The sequence below is a fragment of the Pleurodeles waltl genome, chromosome 6 (genome assembly GCF_031143425.1).
Source record: "Pleurodeles waltl isolate 20211129_DDA chromosome 6, aPleWal1.hap1.20221129, whole genome shotgun sequence".
NCBI lineage: Eukaryota > Metazoa > Chordata > Amphibia > Caudata > Salamandridae > Pleurodeles > Pleurodeles waltl.
In genome coordinates, this window is record NC_090445.1 from 10,288,727 (window position 1) to 10,316,489 (window position 27,763).

The 27,763-nt window shown below is 49.6% G+C and overlaps 1 protein-coding gene across 6 annotated transcripts in view; it reads left to right on the forward strand.

Annotated features, from left to right (window-relative positions):
• SPTAN1 (spectrin alpha, non-erythrocytic 1) overlaps positions 1-27,763 on the forward strand; it is a 316,746-nt gene that overhangs the window by 179,820 nt on the left and 109,163 nt on the right. The gene's annotated exons all lie outside the window — the stretch shown is intronic.

A 27,763-nucleotide genomic window follows, 5' to 3' on the forward strand; every position in this document is an offset into this window, starting at 1 on the left:
AGCCAGTGGGTCCCAACCTGTGGTCTTGGGACCCCGGGAGGGTGGGGGGGTCTGCGAAGCCTCAAAAGGGGGTCCGCGACTGCTTAGAAAACTAATTAATATTAACAGATTAGGTCCCCAGCTTTCAGTAATGACTCAGTGGGGGTCCCCAGGTTCCAGTAATGATAAAGTGGGGGTCCACCGAAGTCAAAAGGTTGGGAACCACTGTTCTAAGCATATTTCAGAACTTTTCTGGAATTTGAACTTTCAGGAAATAGAAGAACAGTTTTGGAAATATGCCACTTTTTTGTACTATGAAGCCATTTGCTGGGTATTTCTATTTGGGGAATGTGATAGCCCGTTCTGGAATGTTACATCACTTGTGTATACGAGGGTCTTGATGCATGTAGTTCTGATTAGATGAAGATGAAAAGCTGCAGTTCACCAAACCACCATCGTTGGCGGTCTAACCCTCGGCAACAAAACAGTGAATGCTGTTATTGAAAAGTGGCTGTTGCGTGCATCTGAAAGTCTTTGACTGTGTTCACCCTCCTCCAAAACATGTATGAATGAATACCACATTTGTAGAGTGCACTGGGGCACCCTGGCATGCTCATTCTCCTGGCGCATAAGGGCAGTACTGATGACTTCCTGAAGGTATGTACCCATGGCGTTGATTTGTAAGACAGCTGCATGGGCTGAGCCACATATGTTTTGTCAACTCTGCACTCTTTCAGCTTACTGCAGTGATGCAGACCGTGCCAAGCACATTCTGTGCAGCCTGTTAGATATGCCAGTGTAGGATTCTGGTGATTTTTTTGTCCTCCATTTCATCACAAACAAAAGGGAAAGAGGAAAAATAGTACTCCCTAACTTATGTCTTCTTCGAAACTCATTGAGTTTATTAAAGGTGCGCTCACCCACTATATAGTGGCATGCTTCATCATCAGGAATGCTACAACACCCTGGTGCAGACCAGCATCCAGAATGGAGCAGAGAAGTATGTGTATTTGGGTTCGTACCCTATGTCCTAAAGGCATCCATTGTTGCAGCTAGTGTTAAAACTGTCTAAGCGGGTACCCACCTCAATTTTATTTTCGGTCCCCCTTGGCAGGATTAAAAATTAAAATAGGGAGTGGACTATGGGTCACTATCTCCCTGTTCCCCACTCTGCATATAATTGAACATGTTTCGGCCCACTGTTCTAGCATCTTAATCACTGGGTGTAAGGAAATGCCTCCTTGGCATGGTTGCCCCCTGACTTTTTGCCTTTGCTGATGCTATGTTTACAATTGAAAGTGTGCTGAGGCCTGCTAACCAGGCCCCAGCACCAGTGTTCTTTCCCTAACCTGTACTTTTGTATCCACAATTGGCAGACCCTGGCATCCAGATAAGTCCCTTGTAACTGGTACTTCTAGTACCAAGGGCCCTGATGCCAAGGAAGGTCTCTAAGGGCTGCAGCATGTCTTATGCCACCCTGGAGACCTCTCACTCAGCACAGACACACTGCTTGCCAGCTTGTGTGGGCTAGTGAGGACAAAACGAGTAAGTCGACATGGCACTCCCCTCAGGGTGCCATGCCAGCCTCTCACTGCCTATGCAGTATAGGTAAGACACCCCTCTAGCAGGCCTTACAGCCCTAAGGCAGGGTGCACTATACCATAGGTGAGGGTACCAGTGCATGAGCATGGTACCCCTACAGTGTCTAAACAAAACCTTAGACACTGTAAGTGCAGGGTAGCCATAAGAGTATATGGTCTGGGAGTCTGTCAAACACGAACTCCACAGCACCATAATGGCTACACTGAAAACTGGGAAGTTTGGTATCAAACTTCTCAGCACAATAAATGCACACTGATGCCAGTGTACATTTTATTGTAAAATACACCACAGAGGGCACCTTAGAGGTGCCCCCTGAAACTTAACCGACTGTCTGTGTAGGCTGACTAGTTCTAGCAGCCTGCCACAAACCGAGACATGTTGCTGGCCCCATGGGGAGAGTGCCTTTGTCACTCTGAGGCCAGTAACAAAGCCTGCACTGGGTGGAGATGCTAACACCTCCCCCAGGCAGGAATTGTCACACCTGGCGGTGAGCCTCAAAGGCTCACCTCCTTTGTGCCAACCCAGCAGGACACTCCAGCTAGTGGAGTTGCCCGCCCCCTCCGGCCAGGCCCCACTTTTGGCGGCAAGGCCGGAGAAGATAATGAGAAAAACAAGGAGGAGTCACTGGCCAGTCAGGACAGCCCCTAAGGTGTCCTGAGCTGAGGTGACTCTAACTTTTAGAAATCCTCCATCTTGCAGATGGAGGATTCCCCCAATAGGGTTAGGATTGTGACCTCCTCCCCTTGGGAGGAGGCACAAAGAGGGTGTACCCACCCTCAGGGCTAGTAGCCATTGGCTACTAACCCCCCAGACCTAAACACGCCCTTAAATTTAGTATTTAAGGGCTACCCTGAACCCTAGAAAATTAGATTCCTGCAACTACAAGAAGAAGGACTGCCTAGCTGAAAACCCCTGCAGCGGAAGACCAGAAGACGACAACTGCCTTGGCTCCAGAAACTCACCGGCCTGTCTCCTGCCTTCCAAAGATCCTGCTCCAGCGACGCCTTCCAAAGGGACCAGCGACCTCGACATCCTCTGAGGACTGCCCCTGCTTCGAAAAGACAAGAAACTCCCGAGGACAGCGGACCTGCTCCAAGAAAAGCTGCAACTTTGTTTCCAGCAGCTTTAAAGAACCCTGCAAGCTCCCCGCAAGAAGCGTGAGACTTGCAACACTGCACCCGGCGACCCCGACTCGGCTGGTGGCGATCCAACACCTCAGGAGGGACCCCAGGACTACTCTAAGACTGTGAGTACAAAAACCTGTCCCCCCTGACCCCCCACAGCGCCGCCTGCAGAGGGAATCCCGAGGCTTCCCCTGACCGCGACTCTTTGAATCCTAAGTCCCGACACCTGGGAGAGACCCTGCACCCGCAGCCCCCAGGACCTGAAGGACCGGACTTTCACTGGAGGAGTGACCCCCAGGAGTCCCTCTCCCTTGATCAAGTGGAGGTTTCCCCGAGGAACCCCCCCCTTGCCTGCCTGCAGCGCTGAAGAGATCCCTAGATCTCCCATTGACTTCCATTACAAACCCGACGCTTGTGTCTACACTGCACCCGGCCGCCCCCGCGCTGCTGAGGGTGAAATTTCTGTGTGGGCTTGTGTCCCCCCCGGTGCCCTACAAAACCCCCCTGGTCTGCCCTCCGAAGACGCGGGTACTTACCTGCAAGCAGACCGGAACCGGGGCACCCCCTTCTCTCCATTCTAGCCTATGTGTTTTGGGCACCACTTTGAACTCTGCACCTGACCGGCCCTGAGCTGCTGGTGTGGTGACTTTGGGGTTGCTCTGAACCCCCAACGGTGGGCTACCTTGGACCAAGAACTGAACCCTGTAAGTGTCTTACTTACCTGGTAAAACTAACAAAAACTTACCTCCCCCAGGAACTGTGAAAATTGCACTAAGTGTCCACTTTTAAAACAGCTATTTGTCAATAACTTGAAAAGTATACATGCAATTTTTATGATTTAAAGTTCCTAAAGTACTTACCTGCAATACCTTTCGAATGAGATATTACATGTAGAAATTGAACCTGTGGTTCTTAAAATAAACTAAGAAAAGATATTTTTCTATACAAAAACCTATTGGCTGGATTTGTCTCTGAGTGTGTGTACCTCATTTATTGTCTATGTGTATGTACAACAAATGCTTAACACTACTCCTTGGATAAGCCTACTGCTCGACCACACTACTACAAAATAGAGCATTAGTATTATCTATTTTTACCACTATTTTACCTCTAAGGGGAACCCTTGGACTCTGTGCATGCTATTCCTTACTTTGAAATAGCACATACAGAGCCAACTTCCTACATTGGTGGATCAGCGGTGGGGTACAAGACTTTGCATTTGCTGGACTACTCAGCCAATACCTGATCACACAACAAATTCCAAAATTGTCATTAGAAATTGATTTTTGCAATTTGAAAAGTTTTCTAAATTCTTAAAAGACCTGCTAGGGCCTTGTGTTAGATCCTGTTTAGCATTTCTTTTAGAGTTTAAAAGTTTGTAAAAGTTTGAATTAGATTCTAGAACCAGTTGTAGATTCTTAAAAAGTATTCCAACTTTTAGAAGCAAAATGTCTAGCACAGATGTGACTGTGGTGGAACTCGACACCACACCTTACCTCCATCTTAAGATGAGGGAGCTAAGGTCACTCTGTAAAATAAAGAAAATAACAATGGGCCCCAAACCTACCAAAATACAGCTCCAGGAGCTTTTGGCAGAGTTTGAAAAGGCCAACCCCTCTGAGGGTGGCAACTCAGAGGAAGAGGATGGTGACTTGGAGGACAATTCCCCCCTACCAGTCCTATCTAAGGAGAACAGGGTCCCTCAAACCCTGACTCCAAAAATAATAGTCAGAGATGCTGGTTCCCTCACAGGAGAGACCAACACCTCTGAAATCACTGAGGATAGCCCCAGTGAAGAGGACATCCAGTTAGCCAGGATGGCCAAAAGATTGGCTTTGGAAAGACAGATCCTAGCCATAGAGAGGGAAAGACAAGAGATGGGCCTAGGACCCATCAATGGTGGCAGCAACATAAATAGGGTCAGAGATTCTCCTGACATGTTGAAAATCCCTAAAGGGATTGTAACTAAATATGAAGATGGTGATGACATCACCAAATGGTTCACAGCTTTTGAGAGGGCTTGTGTAACCAGAAAAGTGAACAGATCTCACTGGGGTGCTCTCCTTTGGGAAATGTTCACAGGAAAGTGTAGGGATAGACTCCTCACACTCTCTGGACAAGATGCAGAATCTTATGACCTCATGAAGGGTACCCTGATTGAGGGCTTTGGATTCTCCACTGAGGAGTATAGGATTAGATTCAGGGGGGCTCAAAAATCCTCGAGCCAGACCTGGGTTGACTTTGTAGACTACTCAGTGAAAACACTAGATGGTTGGATTCAAGGCAGTGGTGTAAGTAATTATGATGGGCTGTACAATTTATTTGTGAAAGAACACCTGTTAAGTAATTGTTTCAATGATAAACTGCATCAGCATCTGGTAGACCTAGGACCAATTTCTCCCCAAGAATTGGGAAAGAAGGCGGACCATTGGGTCAAGACAAGGGTGTCCAAGACTTCAACAGGGGGTGACCAAAAGAAAGGGGTCACAAAGACTCCCCAGGGGAAGGGTGATGAGACAACCAAAACTAAAAATAGTAAAGAGTCTTCTACAGGCCCCCAAAAACCTGCACAGGAGGGTGGGCCCAGAGCCTCTTCACAAAACAATGGGTACAAGGGTAAAAACTTTGATCCCAAAAAGGCCTGGTGTCATAGCTGTAAACAGCATGGACACCAAACTGGAGACAAGGCCTGTCCCAAGAAAGGTTCCACTCCAAACTCCCATCCAGGTAACACTGGTATGGCTAGTCTCCAAGTGGGATCAACAGTGTGCCCAGAGCAAATCAGGGTCCACACTGAAGCTACTCTAGTTTCTGAGGGTGGGGTGGATTTAGCCACACTAGCTGTCTGGCCGCCTAACATGCAAAAATACAGACAGCAACTCTTAATTAATGGGACTAGAATAGAGGGCCTGAGGGATACAGGTGCCAGTGTCACCATGGTGACAGAGAAACTGGTTTCCCCTGGCCAATACCTGACTGGAAAAACTTACACAGTCACCAACGCTGACAATCAGAGAAAAGTACATCCCATGGCAATGGTTACTTTAGAATGGGGAGGGGTCAATGGCCTGAAGCAGGTGGTGGTCTCCTCAAATATCCCAGTGGACTGTCTGCTTGGAAATGACCTGGAGTCCTCAGCGTGGGCTGAGGTAGAACTAAAAACCCATGCAGCAATGCTGGGTATCCCTGAACTGGTGTGTGTGAAAACAAGAGCACAGTGCAAGGCACAGGGTGAAAAATTAGAGCTGGAGTCTGGAAAAATGGCCCAGCCTACCAAGAGAACAGGAAAGTCAGTTGGGAAACCAACTGCAACACAGCAAAAGAAAGGGAACCTCTCTTCTCAGGAAGGAGTTCTGCCCTCTGAGGGAACTGAGCCTTTGGAGCTTGAACCTTATCAGGTTGAGCTCTTAGGCCCAGGGGGACCCTCAAGGGAGGAGCTGTGTAAGGGACAAGAAACCTGTCCCTCTCTTGAAGGCCTTAGGCAGCAAGCTGCTGAAGAGTCCAAGGGCAAGAAAAATGGAACACATAGGGTCTATTGGGAAGATGGACTCCTGTACACTGAGGCCAGAGACCCCAAACCTGGTGCCACTAGGAGAGTGGTAGTGCCTCAGCTGTTCAGAGAGTTCATCCTAACATTGGCCCATGACATTCCCCTTGCTGGACATTTGGGACAAACCAAGACGTGGGAGAGGCTAGTCAACCACTTCTACTGGCCCAATATGTCCAACATGGTTAAGGAGTTTTGCCTCTCCTGCCCCACCTGTCAAGCCAGTGGTAAGACAGGTGGGCATCCAAAGGCCCCCCTCATTCCACTTCCAGTGGTGGGGGTTCCCTTTGAAAGAGTGGGTGTGGACATAGTTGGTCCACTAGAACCTCCCACAGCCTCAGGAAATATGTATATCCTGGTAGTAGTGGATCATGCTACCAGGTATCCTGAAGCTATTCCCCTTAGGTCGACTACTGCCCCTGCAGTAGCCAAGGCCCTCATTGGTATCTTTACCAGAGTGGGTTTTCCTAAGGAGGTGGTGTCTGACAGAGGTACCAACTTCATGTCAGCATACCTGAAACATATGTGGAATGAGTGTGGAGTGACTTATAAATTCACTACACCTTACCATCCACAAACTAATGGCTTAGTTGAGAGATTCAACAAGACATTAAAGGGCATGATCATGGGGCTCCCAGAAAAACTCAAAAGGAGATGGGATGTCCTCCTGCCATGTCTGCTTTTCGCTTACAGGGAGGTACCACAGAAGGGAGTAGGGTTCTCACCCTTTGTAAGGAAATGCCTCCTTGGCATGGTTGCCCCCTGACTTTTTGCCTTTGCTGATGCTATGTTTACAATTGAAAGTGTGCTGAGGCCTGCTAACCAGGCCCCAGCACCAGTGTTCTTTCCTTAACCTGTACTTTTGTATCCACAATTGGCAGACCCTGGCATCCAGATAAGTCCCTTGTAACTGGTACTTCTAGTACCAAGGGCCCTGATGCCAAGGAAGGTCTCTAAGGGCTGCAGCATGTCTTATGCCACCCTGGAGACCTCTCACTCAGCACAGACACACTGCTTGCCAGCTTGTGTGTGCTAGTGAGGACAAAACGAGTAAGTCGACATGGCACTCCCCTCAGGGTGCCATGCCAGCCTCTCACTGCCTATGCAGTATAGGTAAGACACCCCTCTAGCAGGCCTTACAGCCCTAAGGCAGGGTGCACTATACCATAGGTGAGGGTACCAGTGCATGAGCATGGTACCCCTACAGTGTCTAAACAAAACCTTAGACATTGTAAGTGCAGGGTAGCCATAAGAGTATATGGTCTGGGAGTCTGTCAAACACGAACTCCACAGCACCATAATGGCTACACTGAAAGCTGGGAAGTTTGGTATCAAACTTCTCAGCACAATAAATGCACACTGATGCCAGTGTACATTTTATTGTAAAATACACCACAGAGGGCACCTTAGAGGTGCCCCCTGAAACTTAACCGACTATCTGTGTAGGCTGACTAGTTTTAGCAGCCTGCCACAAACCGAGACATGTTGCTGGCCCCATGGGGAGAGTGCCTTTGTCACTCTGAGGCCAGTATCAAAGCCTGCACTGGGTGGAGATGCTAACACCTCTCCCAGGCAGGAATTGTCACACCTGGCGGTGAGCCTCAAAGGCTCACCTCCTTTGTGCCAACCCAGCAGGACACTCCAGCTAGTGGAGTTGCCCGCCCCCTCCGGCCAGGCCCCACTTTTGGCGGCAAGGCCGGAGAAAATAATGAGAATAACAAGGAGGAGCCACTGGCCAGTCAGGACAGCCCCTAAGGTGTCCTGAGCTGAGGTGACTCTAACTTTTAGAAATCCTCCATCTTGCAGATGGAGGATTCCCCCAATAGGGTTAGGATTGTGACCCCCTCCCCTTGGGAGGAGGCACAAAGAGGGTGTACCCACCCTCAGGGCTAGTAGCCATTGGCTACTAACCCCCCAGACCTAAACACGCCCTTAAATTTAGTATTTAAGGGCTACCCTGAACCCTAGAAAATTAGATTCCTGCAACTACAAGAAGAAGGACTGCCCAGCTGAAAACCCCTGCAGAGGAAGACCAGAAGACGACAACTGCCTTGGCTCCAGAAACTCACCGGCCTGTCTCCTGCCTTCCAAAGATCCTGCTCCAGCGACGCCTTCCGAAGGGACCAGCGACCTCGACATCCTCTGAGGACTGCCCCTGCTTCGAAAAGACAAGAAACTCCCGAGGACAGCGGACCTGCTCCAAGAAAAGCTGCAACTTTGTTTCCAGCAGCTTTAAAGAACCCTGCAAGCTCCCCGCAAGAAGCGTGAGACTTGCAACACTGCACCCGGCGACCCCGACTCGGCTGGTGGTGATCCAACACCTCAGGAGGGACCCCAGGACTACTCTGATACTGTGAGTACAAAAACCTGTCCCCCCTGAGCCCCCACAGCGCCGCCTGCAGAGGGAAATCCCGAGGCTTCCCCTGACCGCGACTCTTTGAATCCTAAGTCCCGACACCTGGGAGAGACCCTGCACCCGCAGCCCCCAGGACCTGAAGGACCGGACTTTCACTGGAGAAGTGACCCCCAGGAGTCCCTCTCCCTTGCCCAAGTGGAGGTTTCCCCGAGGAACCCCCCCCCTTGCCTGCCTGCAGCGCTGAAGAGATCCCGAGATCTCTCATAGACTAACATTGCGAACCCGACGCTTGTTTCTACACTGCCCCCGGCCGCCCCCGCGCCGCTGAGGGTGAAATTTCTATGTGGGCTTGTGTCCCCCCCGGTGCCCTACAAAACCCCCCTGGTCTGCCCTCCGAAGACGCGGGTACTTACCTGCAAGCAGACCGGAACCGGGGCACCCCCTTCTCTCCATTCTAGCCTATGTGTTTTGGGCACCACTTTGAACTCTGCACCTGACCGGCCCTGAGCTGATGGTGTGGTGACTTTGGGGTTGCTCTGAACCCCCAACGGTGGGCTACCTTGGACCAAGAACTAAGCCCTGTAAGTGTCTTACTTACCTGGTTAACCTAACAAATACTTACCTCCCCTAGGAACTGTGAAAATTGCACTAAGTGTCCACTTTTAAAACAGCTATTTGTGAATAACTTGAAAAGTATACATGCAATTTTGATTTGAAGTTCCTAAAGTACTTACCTGCAATACCTTTCGAGTAAGATATTACATGTAGAATTTGAACCTGTGGTTCTTAAAATAAACTAAGAAAAGATATTTTTCTATACAAAAACCTATTGGCTGGATTTGTCTCTGAGTGTGTGTACCTCATTTATTGTCTACGTGTATGTACAACAAATGCTTAACACTACTCCTTGGATAAGCCTACTGCTCGACCACACTACCACAAAATAGAGCATTAGTATTATCTATTTTTACCACTATTTTACCTCTAAGGGGAACCCTTGGACTCTGTGCATGCTATTCCTTACTTTGAAATAGCACATACAGAGCCAACTTCCTACACCCTTTGAACTTCTGTTTGGTCATCCTGTAAGGGGACCACTTGCCCTTGTTAAAGAAGGCTGGGAGAGACCTCTCCATGAGCCTAAACAGGACATAGTGGACTATGTACTTGGCCTTCGCTCTAGAATGGCAGAGTACATGGAAAAGGCAACCAAAAACCTTGAGGCCAGCCAACAGCTCCAGAAGTTTTGGTATGACCAAAAGGCTGCACTGGTTGAGTTCCAACCAGGGCAGAAAGTCTGGGTTCTGGAGCCTGTGGCTCCCAGGGCACTCCAGGACAAATGGAGTGGCCCTTACCCAGTGCTAGAAAGGAAGAGTCAGGTCACCTACCTGGTGGACCTGGGCACAAGCAGGAGCCCCAAGAGGGTGATCCATGTGAACCGCCTTAAGCTCTTCCATGACAGGGCTGATGTGAATCTGTTGATGGTTACAGATGAGGATCAGGAGGCAGAGAGTGAACCTCTCCCTGATCTTCTGTCATCAGACCCAAAAGATGGCACAGTAGATGGAGTGATCTACTCAGACACCCTCTCTGGCCAACAGCAAGCTGATTGTAGGAGAGTCCTACAACAGTTTCCTGAACTCTTCTCCTTAACCCCTGGCCAGACACACCTGTGTACCCATGATGTGGACACAGGAGACAGCATGCCTGTCAAAAACAAAATCTTTAGACAGTCTGACCATGTTAAGGAAAGCATCAAGGTGGAAGTCCACAAGATGCTGGAATTGGGAGTAATTGAGCGCTCTGACAGCCCCTGGGCTAGCCCAGTGGTCTTAGTCCCCAAACCTCACACCAAAGATGGAAAGAAAGAGATGAGGTTTTGTGTGGACTACAGAGGGCTCAATTCTGTCACCAAGACAGATGCTCATCCAATTCCAAGAGCTTATGAGCTCATAGACAAATTAGGTGCTGCCAAATTCTTAAGTACCTTTGACTTGACAGCAGGGTACTGGCAAATAAAAATGGCACCTGGAGCAAAAGAGAAAACAGCATTCTCCACACCTGATGGGCATTACCAGTTTACTGTTATGCCCTTTGGTTTAAAGAATGCCCCTGCCACCTTCCAAAGGTTGGTGAATCAAGCCCTTGCTGGCTTGGAGTCCTTTAGCACAGCTTATCTTGATGATATTGCTGTCTTTAGCTCCACCTGGCAGGATCACCTGGTCCACCTGAAGAAGGTTTTGAAGGCTCTGCAATCTGCAGGCCTCTCTATCAAGGCATCCAAATGCCAGATAGGGCAGGGAACTGTGGTTTACTTGGGCCACCTTGTAGGTGGAGGCCAAGTTCAGCCACTCCAACCCAAGATCCAGACTATTCTGGACTGGGTAGCTCCAAAAACCCAGACTCAAGTCAGGGCATTCCTTGGCTTGACTGGGTATTACAGGAGGTTTGTGAAGGGATATGGATCCATTGTGACAGCCCTCACTGAACTCACCTCCAAGAAAATGCCCAAGAAAGTGAACTGGACTGTGGAATGCCAACAGGCCTTTGACACCCTGAAACAAGCAATGTGCTCAGCACCAGTTCTAAAAGCTCCAGATTATTCTAAGCAGTTCATTGTGCAGACTGATGCCTCTGAACATGGGATAGGGGCAGTTTTGTCCCAAACAAATGATGATGGCCTTGACCAGCCTGTTGCTTTCATTAGCAGGAGGTTACTCCCCAGGGAGCAGCGTTGGAGTGCCATTGAGAGGGAGGCCTTTGCTGTGGTTTGGTCCCTGAAGAAGCTGAGACCATACCTCTTTGGGACTCACTTCCTAGTTCAAACTGACCACAGACCTCTCAAATGGCTGATACAAATGAAAGGTGAAAATCCTAAACTGTTGAGGTGGTCCATCTCCCTACAGGGAATGGACTTTATAGTGGAACACAGACCTGGGACTGCCCATGCCAATGCAGATGGCCTTTCCAGGTTCTTCCACTTAGAAAATGAAGACTCTCTTGGGAAAGGTTAGTCTCATCCTCTTTCGTTTGGGGGGGGGTTGTGTAAGGAAATGCCTCCTTGGCATGGTTGCCCCCTGACTTTTTGCCTTTGCTGATGCTATGTTTACAATTGAAAGTGTGCTGAGGCCTGCTAACCAGGCCCCAGCACCAGTGTTCTTTCCCTAACCTGTACTTTTGTATCCACAATTGGCAGACCCTGGCATCCAGATAAGTCCCTTGTAACTGGTACTTCTAGTACCAAGGGCCCTGATGCCAAGGAAGGTCTCTAAGGGCTGCAGCATGTCTTATGCCACCCTGGAGACCTCTCACTCAGCACAGACACACTGCTTGCCAGCTTGTGTGGGCTAGTGAGGACAAAACGAGTAAGTCGACATGGCACTCCCCTCAGGGTGCCATGCCAGCCTCTCACTGCCTATGCAGTATAGGTAAGACACCCCTCTAGCAGGCCTTACAGCCCTAAGGCAGGGTGCACTATACCATAGGTGAGGGTACCAGTGCATGAGCATGGTACCCCTACAGTGTCTAAACAAAACCTTAGACACTGTAAGTGCAGGGTAGCCATAAGAGTATATGGTCTGGGAGTCTGTCAAACACGAACTCCACAGCACCATAATGGCTACACTGAAAACTGGGAAGTTTGGTATCAAACTTCTCAGCACAATAAATGCACACTGATGCCAGTGTACATTTTATTGTAAAATACACCACAGAGGGCACCTTAGAGGTGCCCCCTGAAACTTAACCGACTGTCTGTGTAGGCTGACTAGTTCTAGCAGCCTGCCACAAACCGAGACATGTTGCTGGCCCCATGGGGAGAGTGCCTTTGTCACTCTGAGGCCAGTAACAAAGCCTGCACTGGGTGGAGATGCTAACACCTCCCCCAGGCAGGAATTGTCACACCTGGCGGTGAGCCTCAAAGGCTCACCTCCTTTGTGCCAACCCAGCAGGACACTCCAGCTAGTGGAGTTGCCCGCCCCCTCCGGCCAGGCCCCACTTTTGGCGGCAAGGCCGGAGAAGATAATGAGAAAAACAAGGAGGAGTCACTGGCCAGTCAGGACAGCCCCTAAGGTGTCCTGAGCTGAGGTGACTCTAACTTTTAGAAATCCTCCATCTTGCAGATGGAGGATTCCCCCAATAGGGTTAGGATTGTGACCTCCTCCCCTTGGGAGGAGGCACAAAGAGGGTGTACCCACCCTCAGGGCTAGTAGCCATTGGCTACTAACCCCCCAGACCTAAACACGCCCTTAAATTTAGTATTTAAGGGCTACCCTGAACCCTAGAAAATTAGATTCCTGCAACTACAAGAAGAAGGACTGCCTAGCTGAAAACCCCTGCAGCGGAAGACCAGAAGACGACAACTGCCTTGGCTCCAGAAACTCACCGGCCTGTCTCCTGCCTTCCAAAGATCCTGCTCCAGCGACGCCTTCCAAAGGGACCAGCGACCTCGACATCCTCTGAGGACTGCCCCTGCTTCGAAAAGACAAGAAACTCCCGAGGACAGCGGACCTGCTCCAAGAAAAGCTGCAACTTTGTTTCCAGCAGCTTTAAAGAACCCTGCAAGCTCCCCGCAAGAAGCATGAGACTTGCAACACTGCACCCGGCGACCCCGACTCGGCTGGTGGCGATCCAACACCTCAGGAGGGACCCCAGGACTACTCTAAGACTGTGAGTACAAAAACCTGTCCCCCCTGAGCCCCCACAGCGCCGCCTGCAGAGGGAATCCCGAGGCTTCCCCTGACCGCGACTCTTTGAATCCTAAGTCCCGACACCTGGGAGAGACCCTGCACCCGCAGCCCCCAGGACCTGAAGGACCGGACTTTCACTGGAGGAGTGACCCCCAGGAGTCCCTCTCCCTTGATCAAGTGGAGGTTTCCCCGAGGAACCCCCCCCTTGCCTGCCTGCAGCGCTGAAGAGATCCCTAGATCTCCCATTGACTTCCATTACAAACCCGACGCTTGTGTCTACACTGCACCCGGCCGCCCCCGCGCTGCTGAGGGTGAAATTTCTGTGTGGGCTTGTGTCCCCCCCGGTGCCCTACAAAACCCCCCTGGTCTGCCCTCCGAAGACGCGGGTACTTACCTGCAAGCAGACCGGAACCGGGGCACCCCCTTCTCTCCATTCTAGCCTATGTGTTTTGGGCACCACTTTGAACTCTGCACCTGACCGGCCCTGAGCTGCTGGTGTGGTAACTCTGGGGTTGATCTGAACCCCCAACGGTGGGCTACCTTGGACCAAGAACTAAGCCCTGTAAGTGTCTTACTTACCTGGTTAACCTAACAAATACTTACCTCCCCTAGGAACTGTGAAAATTGCACTGTGTCCACTTTTAAAACAGCTATTTGTGAATAACTTGAAAAGTATACATGCAATTTTGATGATTTGAAGTTCCTAAAGTACTTACCTGCAATACCTTTCGAATGAGATATTACATGTAGAATTTGAACCTGTGGTTCTTAAAATAAACTAAGAAAAGATATTTTTATATATAAAAACCTATTGGCTGGATTTGTCTCTGAGTGTGTGTACCTCATTTATTGTCTATGTGTATGTACAACAAATGCTTAACACTACTCCTTGGATAAGCCTATTGCTCGACCACACTACCACAAAATAGAGCATTAGTATTCTCTTTTTACCACTATTTTACCTCTAAGGGGAACCCTTGGACTCTGTGCATGCTATTCCTTACTTTGAAATAGCACATACAGAGCCAACTTCCTACACTGGGCCTTCATCAGGATAACTGATCCCTTACCTTGAGAGTTCCCCAATTTAAATACCTATTGTTTAGGGGTGACTCTGATCACTTAGACCTTTCTAGCCCTATTCCCCGGTGTAAAGAAATGGCTCCCTGTTGCAGCTACCCCCCACTTTTTGCCTGATACTGATGCTGACTTGACTGAGAAGTGTGCTGGGATCCTGCTAACCAGGCCTCAGCACCAGTGTTCTTTCACCTAAAATGTACCATTGTCTCCACAATTGGCACAACCCTGGCACCCATGTAAGTCCCTTGTAACTGGTACCCCTGGTACCAAGGGCCCTGATGCCAGGGAAGGTCTCTAAGGGCTGCAGCATGTCTTATGCCACCCTAGGGACCCCTCACTCAGCACAGACACACTGCTTGCCAGCTTGTGTGTGCTGGTGGGGAGAAAATGAGTAAGTCGACATGGCACTCCCCTCAGGGTGCCATGCCAACCTCACACTGCCTGTGGCATAGGTAAGTCACCCCTCTAGTAGGCCTTACAGCCCTAAGGCAGGGTGCACTATACCACAGGTGAGGGCATATGTGCATGAGCACTATGCCCCTACAGTGTCTAAGCAAAACATTAGACATTGTAAGTGCAGGGTAGCCATAAGAGTATATGGGCTGGGAGTCTGTCAAAAACGAACTCCACAGCTCCATAATGGTTACACTGAATACTGGGAAGTTTAGTATCAAACTTCTCAGAATAATAAACCCACACTGATGCCAGTGTTGGATTTATTAAAAAATTCACACAGAGGGCATCTTGGAGATACCCACTGTATTTTACCCAATTGTTCAGTGCAGGACTGACTGGTCTGTGCCAGCCTTCTGCTGAGAGACGAGTTTCTGACCTCATGCGGTGAGAGCCTTTGTGCTCTCTGAGGACAGAAACAAAGCCTGCTCTGGGTGGAGGTGCTTCACACCTCCCCCCTGCAGGAACTGTAACACCTAGCAGTGAGCTTCAAAGGCTCCAGCTTCGTGTTACAATGCCCCAGGGCACTCCAGCTAGTGGAGATGCCCGCCCCCTGGACCCAGCCCCCACTTTTGGCGGCGAGTCCAGGAGAGATAATGAGAAAAACAAGGAGGAGTCACTGGCCAGTCAGGACAGCCCCTAAGGTGTCCTGAGCTGAGGTGACTCTGACTTTTAGAAATCCTCCATCTTGTAGAAGGAGGATTCCCCCAATAGGGATAGGAATGTGCCCCCCTCCCCTTGGGAGGAGGCACAAAGAGGGTGTACCCACCCTCAGGGCTAGTAGCCATTGGCTACTAACCCCCCAGACCTAAACACGCCCTTAAATTTAGTATTTAAGGGCTCCCCTGAACCTAAGAATTTAGATTCCTGCAACTAACAAGAAGGACTGCTGAGCTGAAAAACCCCTGCAGAGGAAGAACAGAAGACACCAACTGCCTTGGCCCCAGACTTACCGGCCTGTCTCCTGCCTTCCAAAAGAAACCTGCTTCAGCGACGCTTTCCAAGGGACCAGCGACCTCTGAATCCTCTGAGGACTGCCCAGCTTCGAAAAAGACAAGAAACTCCCGAGGACAGCGGCACTGCTCCAAAAGAACTGCAACTTTGTTACAAGGAGCAGATTTAAAGACCCCTGCAACTCCCCGCAAGAAGCGTGAGACTTGCAACACTGCACTCGGCGACCCCGACTCGACTGGTGGAGAACAACCAACTCAGGGAGGACCCTCCGGCGACTCTACGACTGTGAGTAACCAAAGTTGTCCCCCCTGAGCCCCCACAGCGACGCCTGCAGAGGGAATCCCCAGGCTCCCCCTGACCGCGACTGTCTGAACTCCATTTCCCGACGGCTGGAAAAGACCCTGCACCCGCAGCCCCTAAAGAAACGGAACTTCTGTGCAGGAGTGACCCCCAGGAGGCCCTCTCCCTTGCCCAGGTGGTGGCTACCCCGAGGAGCCCCCCCCTTGCCTGCCTGCATCGCTGAAGAGACCCCTTGGTCTCCCATTGAAAACTGAAGGAAACCCGACGCGTGTTTGCACACTGCACCCGGCCGCCCCCGCGCTGCTGAGGGTGTACTTTCTGTGCTAATTTGTGTCCCCCCCGGTGCCCTACAAAACCCCCCTGGTCTGCCCTCCGAAGACGCGGGTACTTACCTGCTGGCAGACTGGAACCGGGGCACCCCCTTCTCTCCATTGAAGCCTATGTGTTTTGGGCACCTCTTTGACCTTTGCACCTGACCGGCCCTGAGCTGCTGGTGTGATAACTTTGGGGTTGCTCTGAACCCCCAACGGTGGGCTACCTTGGACCAAAAACTGAAACCTGTAAGTGACTTACTTACCTGTTAAAACTAACAATAACTTACCTCCCCCAGGAACTGTGAAAATTGCACTGTGTCCACTTTTAAAACAGCTTATTGTGTTTTATGTAAAAAGTATACATGCTAAAGTAATGATTCAAAGTTCCTAGAGTACTTACCTGCAATACCTTTCAAATTAGATATTACACGTAAAATTTGAACCTGTGGTTCTTAAAATAAACTAAGAAAATATATTTTTCTGTAACAAAACCTATTGGCTGGATTTGTCTCTGAGTGTGTGTACCTCATTTATTGTCTGTGTGTATGTACAACAAATGCTTAACACTACTCCTTTGATAAGCCTACTGCTCGACCACACTACCACAAAATAGAGCATTAGTATTATCTCTTTTTGGCACTATCTTACCTCTAAGGGGAACCCTTGGACTCTGTGCATGCTATTCCTTACTTTGAAATAGCACATACAGAGCCAACTTCCTACATTGGTGGATCAGTGGTGGGGTACAAGACTTTGCATTTGCTGGACTACTCAGCCAATACCTGATCACACGACAAATTCCAAAAATTGTCATTAGAAATGGATTTTTGCAATTTGAAATTTTTCTAAATTCTTTAAAGTCCTGCTAGGGCCTTGTGTTAGTCCCTGTTAGCATTGCTTTTAGAGTTTAAAAGTTTGGTAAAAGTTTGAATTAGAACCTAGAACTAGTTTTAGATTCTTAAAAAGTATTCCAACTTTTAGAAGCATAATGTCTAGTACAGATATGAATGTGGTGGAACTCGACACCACCCCTTACCTCCATCTTAAGATGAGGGAGCTAAGGTCACTCTGTAAAATAAAGAAAATAACAATGGGCCCCAGACCTTCCAAACTACAGCTCCAGGAGCTTTTGGCAGAGTTTAAAAAGGCCAACCCCTCTGAGGATGGCAACACAGAGGATGATGATAGTGACTTAAATACCTATTGTTTAGGGGTGACTCTGATCACTTAGGCCTTCCTAGCCCTATTCCCCGGTAACACCTCGGTTGATCCTATGGAGAGAACAAGTATAGTTTACTATTCCCGTTATACTCACTGTAGGAAGTTGGCTCTGTATGTGCTATTTCAAAGTAAGGAATAGCATGCACAGAGTCCAAGGGTTCCCCTTAGAGGTAAAATAGTGGTAAAAATAGATAATACTAATGCTCTATTTTGTGGTAGTGTGGTCGAGCAGTAGGCTTATCCAAGGAGTAGTGTTAAGCATTTGTTGTACATACACATAGACAATAAATGAGGTACACACACTCAGAGACAAATCCAGCCAATAGGTTTTTGTATAGAAAAATATCTTTTCTTAGTTTATTTTAAGAACCACAGGTTCAAATTCTACATGTAATATCTCATTCGAAAGGTATTGCAGGTAAGTACTTTAGGAACTTCAAATCATCAAAATTGCATGTATACTTTTCAAGTTATTCACAAATAGCTGTTTTAAAAGTGGACACTTAGTGCAATTTTCACAGTTCCTAGGGGAGGTAAGTTTTTGTTAGTTTTACCAGGTAAGTAAGACACTTACAGGGTTCAGTTCTTGGTCCAAGGTAGCCCACCGTTGGGGGTTCAGAGCAACCCCAAAGTCACCACACCAGCAGCTCAGGGCCGGTCAGGTGCAGAGTTCAAAGTGGTGCCCAAAACGCATAGGCTAGAATGGAGAGAAGGGGGTGCCCCGGTTCCGGTCTGCTTGCAGGTAAGTACCCGCGTCTTCGGAGGGCAGACCAGGGGGGTTTTGTAGGGCACCGGGGGGGACACAAGCCCACACAGAAATTTCACCCTCAGCAGCGCGGGGGCGGCCGGGTGCAGTGTAGAAACAAGCGTCGGGTTCGCAATGTTAGTCTATGGGAGATCAACGGATCTCTTCAGCGCTGCAGGCAGGCAAGGGGGGGCTTCCTCGGGGAAACCTCCACTTGGGCAAGGGAGAGGGACTCCTGGGGGTCACTTCTCCAGTGAAAGTCCGGTCCTTCAGGTCCTGGGGGCTGCGGGTGCAGGGTCTTTTCCAGGCGTCGGGACTTAGGTTTCAGAGAGTCGCGGTCAGGGGAAGCCTCGGGATTCCCTCTGCAGGCGGCGCTGTGGGGGCTCAGGGGGGACAGGTTTTGGTACTCACAGTCGTAGAGTAGTCCGGGGGTCCTCCCTGAGGTGTTGGTTCTCCACCAGCCGAGTCGGGGTCGCCGGGTGCAGTGTTGCAAGTCTCATGCTTCTTGCGGGGAGCTTGCAGGGTTCTTTCAAGGCTGCTGGAAACAAAGTTGCAGCCTTTCTTGGAGCAGGTCCGCTGTCCTCGGGAGTTTCTTGTCTTTTCGAAGCAGGGGCAGTCCTCAGAGGATGTCGAGGTCGCTGGTCCCTTTGGAAGGCGTCGCTGGAGCAGGATCTTTGGAAGGCAGGAGACAGGCCGGTGAGTTTCTGGAGCCAAGGCAGTTGTCGTCTTCTGGTCTTCCTCTGCAGGGGTTTTTCAGCTAGGCAGTCCTTCTTCTTGTAGTTGCAGGAATCTAATTTTCTAGGGTTCAGGGTAGCCCTTAAATACTAAATTTAAGGGCGTGTTTAGGTCTGGGGGGTTAGTAGCCAATGGCTACTAGCCCTGAGGGTGGGTACACCCTCTTTGTGCCTCCTCCCAAGGGGAGGGGGCCACAATCCTAACCCTATTGGGGGAATCCTCCATCTGCAAGATGGAGGATTTCTAAAAGTTAGTCACTTCAGCTCAGGACACCTTAGGGGCTGTCCTGACTGGTCAGTGACTCCTCCTTGTTGCTTTCTTTGTTCCCTCCAGCCTTGCCGCCAAAAGTGGGGGCCGTGGCCGGAGGGGGCGGGCAACTCCACTAAGCTGGAGTGCCCTGCTGGGCTGTGACAAAGGGGTGAGCCTTTGAGGCTCACCGCCAGGTGTTACAGCTCCTGCCTGGGGGAGGTGTTAGCATCTCCACCCAGTGCAGGCTTTGTTACTGGCCTCAGAGTGACAAAGGCACTCTCCCCATGGGGCCAGCAACATGTCTCTGGTGTGGCAGGCTGCTGGAACTAGTCAGCCTACACAGACAGTCGGTTAAGTTTCAGGGGGCACCTCTAAGGTGCCCTCTGTGGTGTATTTTACAATAAAATGTACACTGGCATCAGTGTGCATTTATTGTGCTGAGAAGTTTGATACCAAACTTCCCAGTTTTCAGTGTAGCCATTATGGTGCTGTGGAGTTCGTGTTTGACAAACTCCCAGACCATATACTCTTATGGCTACCCTGCACTTACAATGTCTAAGGTTTTGTTTAGACACTGTAGGGGTACCATGCTCATGCACTGGTACCCTCACCTATGGTATAGTGCACCCTGCCTTAGGGCTGTAAGGCCTGCTAGAGGGGTGACTGACCTATACTTGCATAGGCAGTGAGAGGCTGGCATGGCACCCTGAGGGGAGTGCCATGTCGACTTACTCGTTTTGTTCTCACTAGCACACACAAGCTGGCAAGCAGTGTGTCTGTGCTGAGTGAGAGGTCTCCAGGGTGGCATAAGACATGCTGCAGCCCTTAGAGACCTTCCTTGGCATCAGGGCCCTTGGTACTAGAAGTACCAGTTACAAGGGACTTATCTGGATGCCAGGGTCTGCCAATTGTGGATACAAAAGTACAGGTTAGGGAAAGAACACTGGTGCTGGGGCCTGGTTAGCAGGCGTCAGCACACTTTCAATTGTAAACATAGCATCAGCAAAGGCAAAAAGTCAGGGGGCAACCATGCCAAGGAGGCATTTCCTTACACAACCCCCCCCCCCCAAACGAAAGAGGATGAGACTAACCTTTCCCAAGAGAGTCTTCATTTTCTAAGTGGAAGAACCTGGAAAGGCCATCTGCATTGGCATGGACAGTCCCAGGTCTGTGTTCCACTATAAAGTCCATTCCCTGTAGGGAGATGGACCACCTCAACAGTTTAGGATTTTCACCTTTCATTTGCATCAGCCATTTGAGAGGTCTGTGGTCAGTTTGAACTAGGAAGTGAGTCCCAAAGAGGTATGGTCTCAGCTTCTTCAGGGACCAAACCACAGCAAAGGCCTCCCTCTCAATGGCACTCCAACGCTGCTCCCTGGGGAGTAACCTCCTGCTAATGAAAGCAACAGGCTGGTCAAGGCCATCATCATTTGTTTGGGACAAAACTGCCCCTATCCCATGTTCAGAGGCATCTGTCTGCACAATGAACTGCTTAGAATAATCTGGAGCTTTTAGAACTGGTGCTGAGCACATTGCTTGTTTCAGGGTGTGTAAGGAAATGCCTCCTTGGCATGGTTGCCCCCTGACTTTTTGCCTTTGCTGATGCTATGTTTACAATTGAAAGTGTGCTGAGGCCTGCTAACCAGGCCCCAGCACCAGTGTTCTTTCCCTAACCTGTACTTTTGTATCCACAATTGGCAGACCCTGGCATCCAGATAAGTCCCTTGTAACTGGTACTTCTAGTACCAAGGGCCCTGATGCCAAGGAAGGTCTCTAAGGGCTGCAGCATGTCTTATGCCACCCTGGAGACCTCTCACTCAGCACAGACACACTGCTTACCAGCTTGTGTGTGCTAGTGAGGACAAAACGAGTAAGTCGACATGGCACTCCCCTCAGGGTGCCATGCCAGCCTCTCACTGCCTATGCAGTATAGGTAAGACACCCCTCTAGCAGGCCTTACAGCCCTAAGGCAGGGTGCACTATACCATAGGTGAGGGTACCAATGCATGAGCATGGTACCCCTACAGTGTCTAAACAAAACCTTAGACATTGTAAGTGCAGGGTAGCCATAAGAGTATATGGTCTGGGAGTCTGTCAAACACGAACTCCACAGCACCATAATGGCTACACTGAAAACTGGGAAGTTTGGTATCAAACTTCTCAGCACAATAAATGCACACTGATGCCAGTGTACATTTTATTGTAAAATACACCCCAGAGGGCACCTTAGAGGTGCCCCCTGAAACTTAACCGACTATCTGTGTAGGCTGACTAGTTTTAGCAGCCTGCCACAAACCGAGACATGTTGCTGGCCCCATGGGGAGAGTGCCTTTGTCACTCTGAGGCCAGTAACAAAGCCTGCACTGGGTGGAGATGCTAACACCTCTCCCAGGCAGGAATTGTCACACCTGGCGGTGAGCCTCAAAGGCTCACCTCCTTTGTGCCAACCCAGCAGGACACTCCAGCTAGTGGAGTTGCCCGCCCCCTCCGGCCAGGCCCCACTTTTGGCGGCAAGGCCGGAGAAAATAATGAGAATAACAAGGAGGAGTCTCTGGCCAGTCAGGACAGCCCCTAAGGTGTCCTGAGCTGAGGTGACTCTAACTTTTAGAAATCCTCCATCTTGCAGATGGAGGATTCCCCCAATAGGGTTAGGATTGTGACCCCCTCCCCTTGGGAGGAGGCACAAAGAGGGTGTACCCACCCTCAGGGCTAGTAGCCATTGGCTACTAACCCCCCAGACCTAAACACGCCCTTAAATTTAGTATTTAAGGGCTACCCTGAACCCTAGAAAATTAGATTCCTGCAACTACAAGAAGAAGGACTGCCTAGCTGAAAACCCCTGCAGCGGAAGACCAGAAGACGACAACTGCCTTGGCTCCAGAAACTCACCGGCCTGTCTCCTGCCTTCCAAAGATCCTGCTCCAGCGACGCCTTCCAAAGGGACCAGCGACCTCGACATCCTCTGAGGACTGCCCCTGCTTCGAAAAGACAAGAAACTCCCGAGGACAGCGGACCTGCTCCAAGAAAAGCTGCAACTTTGTTTCCAGCAGCTCCAAAGAACCCTGCAAGCTCCCCGCAAGAAGCGTGAGACTTGCAACACTGCACCCGGCGACCCCGACTCGGCTGGTGGCGATCCAACACCTCAGGAGGGACCCCAGGACTACTCTGATACTGTGAGTACCAAAACCTGTCCCCCCTGAGCCCCCACAGCGCCGCCTGCAGAGGGAATCCCGAGGCTTCCCCTGACCGCGACTCTTTGAATCCTAAGTCCCGACACCTGGGAGAGACCCTGCACCCGCAGCCCCCAGGACCTGAAGGACCGGACTTTCACTGGAGGAGTGACCCCCAGGAGTCCCTCTCCCTCGCCCAAGTGGAGGTTTCCCCGAGGAATCCCCCCCTTGCCTGCCTGCAGCGCTGAAGAGATCCCGAGATCTCTCATAGACTAACATTGAAAACCCGACGCTTGTTTCTACACTGCACCCGGCCGCCCCCGCGCCGCTGAGGGTGAAGTTTCTGTGTGGGCTTGTGTCCCCCCCGGTGCCCTACAAAACCCCCCTGGTCTGCCCTCCGAAGACGCGGGTACTTACCTGCAAGCAGACCGGAACCGGGGCACCCCCTTCTCTCCATTCTAGCCTATGTGTTTTGGGCACCACTTTGAACTCTGCACCTGACCGGCCCTGAGCTGCTGGTGTGGTGACTTTGGGGTTGCTCGGAACCCCCAACGGTGGGCTACCTTGGACCAAGAACTGAACCCTGTAAGCGTCTTACTTACCGGGTAAAACTAATCAAAACTTACCTCCCCTAGGAACTGTGAAAATTGCACTAAGTGTCCACTTTTAAAACAGCTATTTGTCAATAACTTGAAAAGTATACATGCAATTTTGATGATTTGAAGTTCCTAAAGTACTTACCTGCAATACCTTTCGAATGAGCTATTACATGTAGAATTTGAACCTGTGGTTCTTAAAATAAACTAAGAAAAGATATTTTTTCTATATAAAAACCTATTGGCTGGATTTGTCTCTGAGTGTGTGTACCTCATTTATTGTCTATGTGTATGTACAACAAATGCTTAACACTACTCCTTGGATAAGCCTACTGCTCGACCACACTACCACAAAATAGAGCATTAGTATTATCTATTTTTACCACTATTTTACCTCTAAGGGGAACCCTTGGACTCTGTGCATGCTATTCCTTACTTTGAAATAGCACATACAGAGCCAACTTCCTACATTGGTGGATCAGCGGTGGGGTACAAGACTTTGCATTTGCTGGACTACTCAGCCAATACCTGATCACACGACAAATTCCAAAATTGTCATTAGAAATTGATTTTTGCAATTTGAAAAGTTTTCTAAATTCTTAAAAGACCTGCTAGGGCCTTGTGTTAGATCCTGTTTAGCATTTCTTTTAGAGTTTAAAAGTTTGTAAAAGTTTGAATTAGATTCTAGAACCAGTTTTAGTTTCTTAAAAAGTATTCCAACTTTTAGAAGCATAATGTCTAGCACAGATGTGAATGTGGTGGAACTCGACACCACACCTTACCTCCATCTACAGATGAGAGAGCTAAGGTCACTCTGTAAACTAAAGAAAATAGCAATGGGCCCCAAACCTACCAAAGTACAGCTCCAGGAGCTTTTGGCAGAGTTTGAAAAGGCCAACCCCTCTGAGGATGGCAACTCAGAGGATGAAGATAGTGACTTGGAGGGAAATTCCCCCCCTCCAGTCCTACTTAGGGAGAGCAGGGCTTCTCAAGCCCTGACTCCACAAATAATAGTCAGAGATGCTGGTTCCCTCACAGGAGGGACCAACAACTCTGAAATCACTGAGGATAACTCCAGTGAAGAGGACATCCAGTTAGCCAGGATGGCCAAAAGATTGGCTTTGGAAAGACAGATCCTAGCCATAGAGAGGGAAAGACAAGAGATGGGCCTAGGACCCATCAATGGTGGCAGCAACATAAATAGGGTCAGAGATTCTCCTGACATGTTGAAAATCCCCAAAGGGATTGTAACTAAATATGAAGATGGTGATGACATCACCAAATGGTTCACAGCTTTTGAGAGGGCTTGTGTAACCAGAAAAGTGAACAGATCTCACTGGGGTGCTCTCCTTTGGGAAATGTTCACAGGAAAGTGTAGGGATAGACTCCTCACACTCTCTGGACAAGATGCAGAATCTTATGACCTCATGAAGGGTACCCTGATTGAGGGCTTTGGATTCTCCACTGAGGAGTACAGGATTAGGTTCAGGGGGGCTCAAAAATCCTCGAGCCAGACCTGGGTTGACTTTGTTGACTACTCAGTGAAAACACTAGATGGTTGGATTCAAGGCAGTGGTGTAAGTAATTATGATGGGCTGTACAATTTATTTGTGAAAGAACACCTGTTAAGTAATTGTTTCAATGATAAACTGCATCAGCATCTGGTAGACCTAGGACCAATTTCTCCCCAAGAATTGGGAAAGAAGGCGGACCATTGGGTCAAGACAAGGGTGTCCAAGACTTCAACAGGGGGTGACCAAAAGAAAGGGGTCACAAAGACTCCCCAGCAGAAGGGTGATGAGACAACCAAAACTAAAAATAGTAAAGAGTCTTCTACAGGCCCCCAAAAACCTGCACAGGAGGGTGGGCCCAGAGCCTCTTCACAAAACAATGGGTACAAGGGTAAAAACTTTGATCCCAAAAAGGCCTGGTGTCATAGCTGTAAACAGCATGGACACCAAACTGGAGACAAGGCCTGTCCCAAGAAAGGTTCCACTCCAAACTCCCATCCAGGTAACACTGGTATGGCTAGTCTCCAAGTGGGATCAACAGTGTGCCCAGAGCAAATCAGGGTCCACACTGAAGCTACTCTAGTTTCTGAGGGTGGAGTGGATTTAGCCACACTAGCTGTCTGGCCGCCTAACATGCAAAAATACAGACAGCAACTCTTAATTAATGGGACTAGAATAGAGGGCCTGAGGGATACAGGTGCCAGTGTCACCATGGTGACAGAGAAACTGGTTTCCCCTGGCCAATACCTGACTGGAAAAACTTACACAGTCACCAACGCTGACAATCAGAGAAAAGTACATCCCATGGCAATGGTTACTTTAGAATGGGGAGGGGTCAATGGCCTGAAACAGGTGGTGGTCTCCTCAAATATCCCAGTGGACTGTCTGCTTGGAAATGACCTGGAGTCCTCAGCATGGGCTGAGGTAGAACTAAAAACCCATGCAGCAATGCTGGGTATCCCTGAACTGGTGTGTGTGAAAACAAGAGCACAATGCAAGGCACAGGGTGAAAAAGTAGAGCTGGAGTCTGGAAAAATGGCCCAGCCTACCAAGAGAACAGGAAAGTCAGTTGGGAAACCAACTGCAACACAGCAAAAGAAAGGGAACCTCTCTTCTCAGGAAGAAGTTCTGCCCTCTGAGGGAACTGAGCCTTTGGAGCTTGAACCTTACCAGGTTGAGCTCTTAGGCCCAGGGGGACCCTCCAGGGAGGAGCTGTGTAAGGGACAAGAAACCTGTCCCTCTCTTGAAGGCCTTAGGCAGCAAGCTGCTGAAGAGTCCAAAGGCAAGAAAAATGGAACGCATAGGGTCTATTGGGAAGATGGACTCCTGTACACTGAGGCCAGAGACCCCAAACCTGGTGCCACTAGGAGAGTGGTAGTGCCTCAGCTGTTCAGAGAGTTCATCCTAACATTGGCCCATGACATTCCCCTTGCTGGACATTTGGGACAAACCAAGACGTGGGAGAGGTTAGTCAACCACTTCTACTGGCCCAATATGTCCAACATGGTTAAGGAGTTTTGCCTCTCCTGCCCCACCTGTCAAGCCAGTGGTAAGACAGGTGGGCATCCAAAGGCCCCCCTCATTCCACTTCCAGTGGTGGGGGTTCCCTTTGAAAGAGTGGGTGTGGACATAGTTGGTCCACTGGAACCTCCCACAGCCTCAGGAAATATGTATATCCTGGTAGTAGTGGATCATGCTACCAGGTATCCTGAAGCTATTCCCCTTAGGTCGACTACTGCCCCTGCAGTAGCCAAGGCCCTCATTGGTATCTTTACCAGAGTGGGTTTCCCTAAGGAGGTGGTGTCTGACAGAGGTACCAACTTCATGTCAGCATACCTAAAGCACATGTGGAATGAGTGTGGAGTGACTTATAAATTCACTACACCTTACCATCCACAAACTAATGGCTTAGTTGAGAGATTCAACAAGACATTAAAAGGCATGATCATGGGGCTCCCAGAAAAACTCAAAAGGAGATGGGATGTCCTCCTGCCATGTCTGCTTTTCGCTTACAGGGAGGTACCACAGAAGGGAGTAGGGTTCTCACCCTTTGAACTTCTGTTTGGTCATCCTGTAAGGGGACCACTTGCCCTTGTTAAAGAAGGCTGGGAGAGACCTCTCCATGAGCCTAAACAGGACATAGTGGACTATGTACTTGGCCTTCGCTCTAGAATGGCAGAGTACATGGAAAAGGCAACCAAAAACCTTGAGGCCAGCCAACAGCTCCAGAAGTTTTGGTATGACCAAAAGGCTGCACTGGTTGAGTTCCAACCAGGGCAGAAAGTCTGGGTTCTGGAGCCTGTGGCTCCCAGGGCACTCCAGGACAAATGGAGTGGCCCTTACCCAGTACTAGAGAGGAAGAGTCAGGTCACCTACTTGGTGGACCTGGGCACAAGCAGGAGCCCCAAAAGGGTGATCCATGTAAACCGCCTTAAGCTCTTCCACGACAGGGCTGATGTCAATCTGTTGATGGTAACAGATGAGGATCAGGAGGCAGAGAGTGAACCTCTCCCTGATCTTCTGTCATCAGACCCAAAAGATGGTACAGTAGATGGAGTGATCTACTCAGACACCCTCTCTGGCCAACAACAAGCTGATTGTAGGAGAGTCCTACAACAGTTTCCTGAACTCTTCTCCTTAACCCCTGGTCAGACACACCTGTGTACCCATGATGTGGACACAGGAGACAGCATGCCTGTCAAGAACAAAATCTTTAGACAGTCTGACCATGTTAAGGAAAGCATCAAGGTGGAAGTCCACAAGATGCTGGAATTGGGAGTCATTGAGCGCTCTGACAGCCCCTGGGCTAGCCCAGTGGTCTTAGTCCCCAAACCTCACACCACAGATGGAAAGAAAGAGATGAGGTTTTGTGTGGACTACAGAGGGCTCAATTCTGTCACCAAGACAGATGCTCATCCAATTCCAAGAGCTGATGAGCTCATTGATAAATTAGGTGCTGCCAAATTCCTAAGTACCTTTGACTTGACAGCAGGGTACTGGCAAATAAAAATGGCACCTGGAGCAAAAGAAAAGACAGCATTCTCCACACCTGATGGGCATTATCAGTTTACTGTTATGCCCTTTGGTTTAAAGAATGCCCCTGCCACCTTCCAAAGGTTGGTGAATCAAGTCCTTGCTG